Source organism: Bos grunniens, chromosome 29, assembly GCF_055505025.1.
Source record: "Bos grunniens cultivar Pamir isolate PY7600 chromosome 29, Bosgru_T2T1.0, whole genome shotgun sequence".
NCBI lineage: Eukaryota > Metazoa > Chordata > Mammalia > Artiodactyla > Bovidae > Bos > Bos grunniens.
In genome coordinates, this window is record NC_141193.1 from 13,291,501 (window position 1) to 13,302,708 (window position 11,208).

The 11,208-nt window shown below is 45.8% G+C and overlaps 1 pseudogene; it reads left to right on the top strand.

Moving 5' to 3' along the window:
* The first annotated feature begins 897 nt into the window (after positions 1 to 897).
* Positions 898 to 10,681, top strand: LOC147342139 (pregnancy-associated glycoprotein 1-like; annotated as a pseudogene).
* Positions 10,682 to 11,208: the final 527 nt, after the last annotated feature.

The window sequence follows — 11,208 nt, forward strand, 5'->3', positions numbered from 1 at the left end:
GCCCCCAATCCCTCCCAGCATCAGAGTCTTTTCCAATGAGTCAACTCTTCGCATGAGGTGGCCAAAGTACTGGAGTTTCAGCTTTAGCATCATTCCTTCCAAAGAAATCCCAGGGCTGATCTCCTTCAGAATGGACTGGTTGGATCTCCTTGCAGTCCAAGGGACTCTCAAGAGTCTTCTCCAACACCACACTTCAAAAGCATCAATTCTTCAGCACTCAGCCTTCTTCACAGTCCAACTCTCACATCCATACATGACCACAGGAAAAACTATAGCCTTGACTAGATGAACTTTCATTGGCAAAGTAATGTGTCTGCTTTTGAATATGCTATCTAGGTTGGTCATAACTTTCCTTCCAAGGAGTAAGCGTCTTTTAATTTTACGGCTGCAGTCACCATCTGCAGTGATTTTGGAGCCCAGAAAAATAAAGTCTGACACTGTTTCCACTGTTTCCCCATCTATCTCCCATGAAGTGGTGGGACCAGATGCCATGATCTTCCTTTTCTGAATGTTGAAGATGACATGAAAACAAGAATGTCAAGCATGGCCCTTGGAATCCATTTTCATGATGTTCTTAGCAGTTTTTTTTTTTCTCCAAGTAGGCAAGGTTTTCCATCTTTGTACACGTCCATGCAGATCAGTTTGATTTTCCAGCTAAGCTTCAAGGAAGAGATTACAGTTCAGTTCTCCGTATTCTGAGAAGCTTCAAAGTCCACTCGCCAAGGACACTGATGGAGGTAAAGATTTTATTGAGACCTTTGTGGTTTTTTTCAGACCTATTAGTGGCCTAAAGGGCTAAACTAGGGCATGTCAGAGCATATATAACTAGGGGCTCCAGGTCACCACTACATGCTAAGAACCTGAACTTCCCTGAGTATTTGGATCCAGGAAAGAAGCATGAAGTGGCTTGTGCTCCTCGGCCTGGTAGCCTTCTCAGATTGCAGAGTCATGTAAGTATGGAGACTGTAAGCCACATCATATTCATTTCTGTGATTTTTCTTTTCATCTGATTATTCTATTCATCAGGCCTAGAAGGGAATGGAATATTTTCCTCACAATCTTAAAGTTCAACCCTTACTTATAGATAAGTACCTTGCTATAGGAACTGTGGGTCCCAGGGTCTTGGTGTAGATTTATATAGTTGCACAACTCTTGGGGTCCAGTCATGTCATGACCTATTGAAATTGGAACTCCTTGCAATTGTTCAGTGCACAGTCAATGCAGATGTAGGTGTGGTCCTGTGGAATAGCACTTTTCTACATTTTATTCAACATGTCCTCTTTGTTCCCTCTCTACTTCAGTGTGTATATGTCTATGTCTGCATCTCTGTATCACTCATTTTTCTCTCCATCTCTTTGGAAGTCTCTGAGTGTATTTCTCTCTGTATTGTTTTCCTTTAATTTTTCATTTGACTCATCATTCCTTCTCGAGCCTCTACATTTCCTTAACTTGTTCCCTATCTCATGGATTCTTTTTTCAGCTATCTCTTTTTTTTCAACTTGGGAAAGATTGGGAGAGCTACTTATACACTGTTTTATATCTGACAAGCAGTGTGACCACAGCCAATTTACAAGCCTCTTGCATTTCCAATTTCTCCCTAGTAAAAGAGAACAGGAATCCCCCTTCTACTTCCTTCCCTGAGCTTCTATGAGAAGGATACAGTGGTATGGCAACAGCAGTGCTAGTGGCTGTCATTGTTGAGACTTCCTATTTATCAGGCACCTTATATCCATCACTTCACTTATCCCCAAGATGTCCTATTTGGAGGGTTTGAATCATTACATGCCACCATTTTACTGAGGGAAGACTGAGACCCCATATGGTCATATGGCTTACCCAACATTACAGAACAAAATCTTTGTGCAAACCTATGTCTTTGCCATGGTATATGCATTAAATTCTGATAATAAGATGACTCATAAAAATGATTAGAAAATACACAGTGCCATTGCAGTGACAGTTATATCTTAACACTGACAGCTAATTGTAGTTTCTTTGTTTTCTTTGTCAAATGCTCAATGAAAGAATACCTCTAACAAAAGTGAAGACCATGAGAAAAACCCTCAGTGAAAAAAAACATGCTGAGCAATTTCCTGAAGGAACATGCTTACAGAGTGTCCCAGATTTCTTCTCGTGGCTCAAATAGAACTATTCACCCCCTGAGGAACATCATGGATGTGAGTGTTTTGGGAGGATGCTGCTCCACAGTGCCCCCTGGTGCTCTAGCCTAGCACTGGGGCTCATCTGGAGATGCCACGTGGTATGTTGGGTCTGGGGCTTCTGCAGGAGGCAGAAACCCTGGGCAAAAGACGCCCAACCCAGAGGAGAAGGCACTATCATCCTCAACTCTTGGTCTTGGTGACTGGGCCCAGAAATTACCAGGTGGCAGGTAAACTTCCATTTCTGTGTCAAAGATGTGTCATTAGTTTGATGGAGATTGTTCCTTCTGAGGAGAAGGCAATGACGACCCACTACAGTGTTCTTAACTGGAGAATCCCAGGGATGGGGGAGCCTGGTGGGCTACTGTCTACGGGGTAGCACAGATTTGGACACGACTGAAGCAACTTAGCCGCAGCAGCAGTTCCTTCTGAACTAAGGGAGTCACTCAGTTACAGATGAAGAGTGAACCATCTCTGATCAAAAGGTAGAACCAACTGCAAAGCAATTGTGAATCCCCAGGCAGAGGAATTCAGTTTCCACAGATACAAGAACCTCAGCAGGAAAAAGTTATTGAACCCGTATTCTGTGTAAGGCCATAAGAATCTAACACTGTGGTTACTGTATTTAGATTTTAAAAACGGGCTTACTTTGTCTTCAAGAATGCCCATGACAGCCTGAGAGATAGGCAAAGAGTAAATACATGTCATGAAAGGGTCATCTGTGTGGTGTTGATTGGATATCATCTGAGTTTAGAGAGAGTGGCTGACGTTGATCAAGAAGGACCTCCTGGAGAAGGGGATGCTGAGGCTGGGTTTGAAGAGACTACAGAGATTCTCAAATGAAGGCACCAGGACTCTCCTGGGTGTCCAGTGGTCCTGGATGTTCAGTGGTTATGACTCTGGGCTTCCAATGCAGGAGGTACCACTTCAACACCTGGTCATAGAATCAATATCCTGCATACCATGTAGCACAGAAAAAAAAAATATATATCAAATGCAAGCACCTCTGTGATCAAAGGCTTTGAGCTGCACAGTGATTCAAAAGTAATCCCAAGAGATGTGTGACACCCAGAGGGAGGCAACAGTGTGGGAATAGAGAGTAGCCAGTTCTGCACTAACCCACTCCCTCCTTTTCCCTGTAGATGGTCTATGTGGGCAAAATCACCATTGGAACACCCCCTCAGGAATTCCAGGTTGTCTTTGACACAGGCTCATCTGAGTTGTGGGTGCCCTCCGTCTTTTGCCCCAGTTCAGCCTGTTGTGAGTACAGACACCCTGTACCCGGACCATCCTTCATTTGCCCTGCTGCCCTGTTTCCACCCTTGGCACTTGATGACATTCATCTCTTGTGTCTGCAGCTACTCACATTAGGTTCAGACATCTTGAGTCTTCCACCTTCCAGCCTACCCAAAAGACCTTCAGCATCACCTATGGATCTGGGAGCATGAAGGGATTTCTTGCTTATGACACCGTTCGGGTAACGTGTAAACAGAAGCTGAGTCAGGACTGGCTATGGAGTGACCCCTGCTTGCAAAACAGATGCAGGACCATCTGGCAGGACCCTTCCTAGCCTAACTCCCATAGATACTGGCCATCTTACCCACAGGATCCTGTCCCTGGGGAGGCAGTGCCCGTGGTAACACATGAGCAAACAGATTAGCTAACCCAGAGAGTGACTTGAGGTGTGGACTTGCAGCTCCTCTGACCATGAACAGTTCAAGGTTCATTTTGCTGGAAGCGAAAAGAGGGGGGGAAAAGCACCTACTTTTATATTCACAGACTGTGCCAAGCACTTTCAGGTAATAACTGGTTTAATCCTGCAACAACCCCACACATCAGGTGGTCTGGTTGGCTCATGAGACATATGAGGAAACTGAGGTACAGACAGCAAGAGCCTTGCTGAGGTCACACATGTGGTAAATGGTGGAACTGGGCTGGCTTTTCAAGACTGAAGTTGCTGTGGGGTGTTTAGGGACAGGACAAAACTGATCAAGGGACCCTGTGGGCAGTCAAGGGCTTCAGGTATCCAGAGTTGGAAACTGGAGGCCAGATATGTCAGGGGGCCTGATAAATGAGTTCTCACTCTAGAGGGTCTTTGAGAGTCTAATAAAACCTATGGCCTGCCTCCCTAAAGTACTTGAGTAGTTTCCTCTCTCTCTTTCTCTCTCATACACACTCACACAAATACACACATATCCCCAAAAGGGAATTTCCAAGGCAGTAATTTCATAGATCCCTGCAAGCAAGACTGAGTTTTCAGCTTCTGTCTTCCTGGACAGATGCAGAATTCACAGTACCTTTCAGAGAATGCAGTACATTCCTGTCATTAGGTCATAGTGATGCCAAAGAGAAGGCTACCTTGCTCTCGACTCATTTTCTCCACAAGGGGGCACCAATGGGTCCTGGCCTGACTCTTGGTTGCCCCACCTGTACAGAAGCCACAAGGCCAATATGACTCACTCAGGTGGTGTTTTTCAGAGGGGCAGATGTTTTAAAATTCATAGCCTCTCTCAAATGGAAACCAAATTCTCTCCCAGCTTGGTCTAACCTTCTGAAGTCCATCAAAGACACAGCCCAGCCTCAATTCTTTTCTGAGGATTTTATGGCAATGCACCCCAGCCCAGTCCTAGCCCCTTTTCACATATCTGTAGTGAGAACACCCCTATTTCCCACAGATTGGGGACCTTGTAAGTACTGACCAGCCGTTCGCTCTAAGCGTGGCGGAATACAGGTTTGAGGGTATACCTTTTGATGGCATCTTGGGCTTGAACTACCCCAGACTATCCTTCTCTGGAGCCATCCCCATCTTTAACAACCTGAAGAATCAAGGTGCCATTTCTGAGCCTGTTTTTGCCTTCTACTTGAGCAAGTAAGTCTGAGATGGACAATCCCTTTCTCCATATTAGCTGTAAGATGCTTTCAGTTGCACTAAAAGTATAGAACACTTGATAAAGAAGTATCCTGAGAGAGAATCTAGCCCAGGATAAATATAGCCCAAGGGCCATACCTGGCTTCACCACAGGCATTTATAAATAACGTTTTATTGGAACACAACCCTGCTCCTGGTCTCAAGACCAGTAACTTGGTATAGGGGGATGAGTGAGGAGGAAGGCTAGTGGAAGGCAACAAGAAACATGTTGGAGGAAAAGGCAGTAGGATTTGCTGATGAACTTAATAAAGAAGGAAGGAGAAGGATGGTGGATATCTTTCCTTCCTCATTAGCATTTTACTGGGAGCCCAGGGCCGGCTACCCAATTTTCAGAAGCCAGTGAAAATTAAAGTGTGGAACCCAAAAAAACATGTGGGACCCCTTGTTCAAGAAATATTAGGCATTTCAAGACAGGGAGAGCAGAGGTGGGGTCCCTTCTGAGTGTGGGGCCCTTTGAACAGTAGAGGTCACAGGCCAGTAGAGGTCACAGGCCAGTGCAGCCAACTCTGGGTGACCTGAACCCACACCCTTAGAACTCCCAGGCTTTGATTTTCCTGAAAAATGACAAGCTGGACAAGGAAAAAGCCATTATGCTTCAGCACCGTGTCCTCTGAGCGTATCTGAGCACTCAGGTCGCAAAAGGTCCATGGCATCTTCAGAAGATAGAGTGGGTGGAGCCCAGCCAGGTGACTCAGCTTCTAACCTCTTCTGTGCCACTCACAGCCAGTAACCTACCTTGGTCTGGATCTCAATGGCTCCTAGACTCAATTTCTGCATCTGTACATGGGGACCTTATTAGGACCCTGATGGGTGGACCAGCACAGCTCTCAGACAGTGCTGTTGTTACTGTCCTCCAAGGATCCCCCCACCTCTTCTCTATACACATGCAGGGTGAAAGGTAGTGTGGTGATGTTTGGTGGGGTGGATAAATCCTACTACCAGGGAGTGCTCGACTGGGTACCATTGATTGAAATGGGCGACTGGAGTGTACACATGGACAGGTAAGCCTCTCCCTCTGAGGGTCAACCCAAGTGATGCTCCCACTACTGTACATGGACACAGGCAGACACACACAAATGCATTCTCAGACACACAGTCACACAGACATATACACCACCCACAACGACACAGACAGACACACAGACACATGGAAACACACAAGCAGACACATATAAACATACACAGAGACACATAAAAACATGCATAGCTAGTCAGAGACACACAAGCACACACAGAGACACATACAAACACATATACAAACAAACACACAAGCACATAGATTGCACACAACTCATGGGTTCATAATTACCCCAGGCCTTCTGACCAGGGCTCTGACCAGGGTCCTAAAAGGGTCCGGAGTGGTCTGTGCAGCTGGGAGAGGGCTGCACCCACTGCCCTGCGAGGCTTGGAGCATGATTAGAGGACTCTACAGTGTGGTGTACAGAGGATTAGCGAGAATTTCTCCAGCCTGAACATAGTTATAAGATGACCAACTGTCCAGGACTACTTGGGACCAAGGAAGTTCTCAGTACAGATAAATATGAATTTTAAAATATGGAAAGTCCTGAGCAAATGGGTAGAACTGGTCTCCTAAGGGAGCAACTACTCAGCACTGTAGAGAGATTTGCTGAAGTCTTAAGACATGAAAGCAACTAATAAAAAAGACACCCCATGTACCTGGGCACACAGTGGGGCAGGGGCTATAACAGAGAATCAGGAAGGTGGGATCCAGAGTGACCTGAGGACAAGAGGCATAACTGATAGGATTCTGTGTGATACCCTCAGACAAAAGGTGACCTGTCCTTTGGGGTTTCTGTGGGCTAGTCATGTATTTCCTGGCCAGGGTCTCAGGGTCTGAGCTGGTTATAGGAGCAGTGCTTGGATACACCCTCTCCCAGAGGCGCCCCTCTCTCCCCCTACTATGAGAATCTGCTGCCCCTGAGCATCTCCATGTTCACTCTGTGATTGACCCGTTATTTGTTCCCCACCAGATACAGCTCTCTGGATGTTTCTCATTCATTATTTTCACGGTCTTCATTCACTCACTAAACAGACAAGCATTGTGCATCCACTGTGTGCCAGGCACTTTAGGGAGGCAATGAGAATAAAACTTGCCCTCACATCTAAGAAGGTAGCTGCACAGGAAATGGGACACACACATAGTGAATTGTGACTTTGGCACATGCTAGACATGAGGAAGGGTCTACAGGGACTGTCAAGAAAATAGACTGATAAACACCAGGGGAAAGACTTCCCTGAAACCATGACAGTTAAGCTGGAATCTGGAAGATGAGAAGAAATTTGCTAGTCAAAGGGGAGGGGGCTCCTCTAGGAAGGAAGACCAGCTTGTGTCAAGGTGCAGAAGAGCCTGGTGTATTCAAGTACTGCATTCAAGGATGTCAAGGAAGGTGCCGTATCAGGAGCAAAGGAAAAGAGGGCAAGAGACAAAGGGCTGTTTAGGAGACAGTTGGGAAGAGGGCAGCTCTGGGGAGACTCAGAGTGACATTGATGCCCGCTTTTTCCATTGTCTCTCAGCATTTCCATGAAAAGAAAGGTTATTGCTTGTTCTGGTGGCTGCAAGGCCCTTGTGGACACCGGGATATCACTGATCCTTGGCCCAAGAAGACTTTTCAATAACATACAGAAGCTCATCGGCGCCATGCCACGGAGTTCCAAGGTGAAGGATCGTGCCCCAGGGTCACTCCCAGGCTCCACACACAAGAAGGATCTCCAGGGCCAACCTCTCTCCTTCTCTCTCTAACAGCAGTACATTTCATGTTTTGCCATCAATATCCTGCCCTCTATTATCTTCACCATCAGTGGTATCAATTACCCAGTCCCAGCTCAAGCCTACATCCTCAAGGTGAGGGGAGAAGACTGAGGGGTGGTTCTCAAATAGGAACTTGAAATAACCCTTGGCCTGCTGCTGGGAGAAGGCCGCCCTCTGCAAGCCATGTCACACCATTGTAGATGCTGCTGAGCCCTGTGGCTGGGCCAGTGCCTGCAAGAAAAAAAAAAAACCACTTGAGAGTAAAGGGCTGTCTGGGACACTGATCATCCTGAAATAAATGTGGAGACACCACGCCATGCTGGCATGGTGGGAGTCACAAGGAGAGGGGAACACTCAGGTCCTCAGTGTTCAAAGAGCTTCAGTTCAATCTAAACCCTCAAATGGATGAACACAGAAAGTCAGCTCTAGCAGTTCCTGAAATAGGCCATTTGATAAGGAGAATGGCTGGGGACACTCCCAGTGTGATCTCCCACCATAGGAATTAACAGTCTCCCTTCCCTCTTGCAGTTTTCCTGGTTTGGATGATAAATTACATTGTCAGCCTGGTTCTTGGCTGCATCTTCCCCTTGCTCTGGCCAAGTGCCCTCTTTGTGATTTGGGGTACCGACCCCTCTGTGGGGATGTTGGATACTAAGGTGAATAAAGAGTGCACAGTGACTGCTCAGCCCCGGCACAGGGTGGAGGCTTCATGTCAGCTCCCTGCGGGAGTTCGTAACAGGCTGATGAATTCAAAGAAGGCTTTGAGGAAGGGAGGGAATTTCAGGAATTGTAAAATCACAAACTCATTGAGCCATATGGAAGGTTGCTTGGTTCTAGGCAAACTTCACTGGATTCTATGCAAATGGCATCCCAAGGTGCTCTGAAATGAGGGACTTACTAGTCGTGATGAGGGCTACGGACTGACCGATGGGGATGGGGAACCAGAGTATGTTACCAAACCAAGCCTGGAGTGGCCAAAGAGGGTGAGTGCGGCCTGAAGGAGGCTTCCCAGAGTTCCTAAGTTAAGTCTTCAAGAATGTGCTGTGGGCACTGCTCTATTTAAGATGGATAACCAGCAACAAGTTACTGTGTAGCACAGGGAACTCTGCTCAATTATATGGCAGCCTGGATAGGAGGGGTATTTTGGGGACCAGGATTCATGCATACGTATGGGCGATTCCCTTTACTGTCCCCCTGAAACTCAGAATATTTTTAATCAGCTATACTCCAATACAAAATAAAGGTTTTTTTTCTTTTTAATAAAGTACTGATTATGGGGACGCAGGAGGCAAACGGGCATTCTCTGCAGAGAAAACAAGGAGCAGGAGTCAGAAGGAAGGAAACAGGGAGTGAGGAGAACTATGGACACTCTTATTCTTTTCTAAAGATTTTATTGAAGTGTGGCTAATCTTCAGTGTTGCATTAAGTTTTGCTGCACAGCAAAGTGACTCAGTTATAAACATAAAAATTATATATTATTTTTCTTATTCTTTTTCATGTGGTTTATCACTGAATATTGAATATATTTCCTTATGCTCTACAGTAGGACTTAGTTGTTTATCACTCCTCTGTATCCACAACTCCCAGTCCTCTGCTCCCCCATACCCTTCCTCATGGAAACTGCATGTCTTGGCCCTTTTTGGTTGTGGATGAACTCTCATATCCCCTGCTCCTGAGAAAATCCCCTCATACTTACCAAAACAGGGAAATAAAACCAAGAATTGTGCTGGGTCTGGATATTTGTGGGAGTCCCACATAAGAGCTCAGGCTGACTGGTGTGTGTCTCTGACTCCCCCAGGATTCTAGAGGCCACCTCTATACCACCTTTAAAGAGAACACAGTGAGGACATCTACAGAGACCTGGATCCTGGGTGACGTCTTCCTGAGGCAGTATTTCTCAGTCTTTGATGGAGGAAATGACAGGATTGGCCTGGATTGGCCTGGCACGGGCAGTGTAAATGCCTGGAGTGGTTCAGGAATCAGTAAGGCTGCTCTGAGCAAACACTCACTTACACTCACAAAGAGCAAGTGGCCTTGAGAGGGCTTTCTGGGTTCCTGAGTCTGGAAAAAATATGAATTAATCTCCCACCTGGGGAGAAGGAAATCTTTTGTTTAGAGATTATGGCTGCCATCCCCAAGGCTAAATATTGATTCAAGCCAAATGACATCTATTTCTAAACCATGACACAGAACTCTGACTGAGCTGATGCTTCTGTTTTATGGGCTCCCAAAAGAGCTACTGATTACTGGCTCAGATTACTCACTTCCTCAGCCTTACCAGTTAGCCTTTCCTTATCAACTACTTCTCCCCTGAAATCACACTGCAAGGAAAGTCATAAAGGCTTTTGGTCTCTTGTCAGTTTCCCACATCTCCAGCACAGCAAGAAGTAGCTGTGATGGCTACTTGTCATAGCAACAACTATGGGAACCTGTACAGTCCAATCTCAGCCTGTTAAATGAATCTGTCCCCATTTGGCCCCTCATGTTTAAATTACCTACAGTTGCCTTAGAAACTTTCCTGTGCTTGCTGTTTAATGGTGAAATATGTGTGGGCCTCATCTTGTTTTCTTTCCCAAGCATAATTCTGACCATGCAATTAAGTAACCAGACATTTAGTCATCTAACTACCCACAGGAATTGACAAAAGCAAACCACCCATCATGCATTTCTTGCTTGGCCCAAAACACGATTTAAGTGATCTTCTGAAACAATGTGATACATTGACATGTACACTCCAGAAGGGACACTTTTTCTCTGGATTTGTTTTCCATCTAGTGTAGAATGTCTACCATAAGCCTGGTCGTCCAGCAGCTGGTCACCTAATTTTTGCAGACTCAGCCCACTCCATATTCCTTCCACATCCCTCAGTGAAATCTAGAGAACAAACTCAGTCAAAGTTCTCACTCCTGCAGAAAACAGTTTTTAGGTTTTTTTTTTTTTTTTTTTAAGAAAACAATGTTTGTTAATACATTCAAAATCATGTGTTCCTTGACTTGGATTCAAGGAACTGCACCAGAGGATGGGAAGCCTCCCTTTCCACCTAAATCTTTCAGCACTCCCACCAGGGCCACAGGATTGACTGGATCCCCGAGGCTTCTTCCTGTACCCTTATGTCCTCTGTACATCAGTTCAGTTCAGTCTGTCAGTCATGTCCAATTCTTTGCTGTATCATGGGGTGCAGCACGCCACGTTTCCCTGTTCATCACCAACTCCTGGAGCTTGCTCAAACTTATGTTCATCAAGTTGATGATGCCACCCAACAATTTCATTTTCTGTCTTCCCCTTTCCCTCCTGCCTTTAATCTTTCCCTTCATCAGGGTCTTTTCTAATGAGTCAGTTCTTCCCATCAG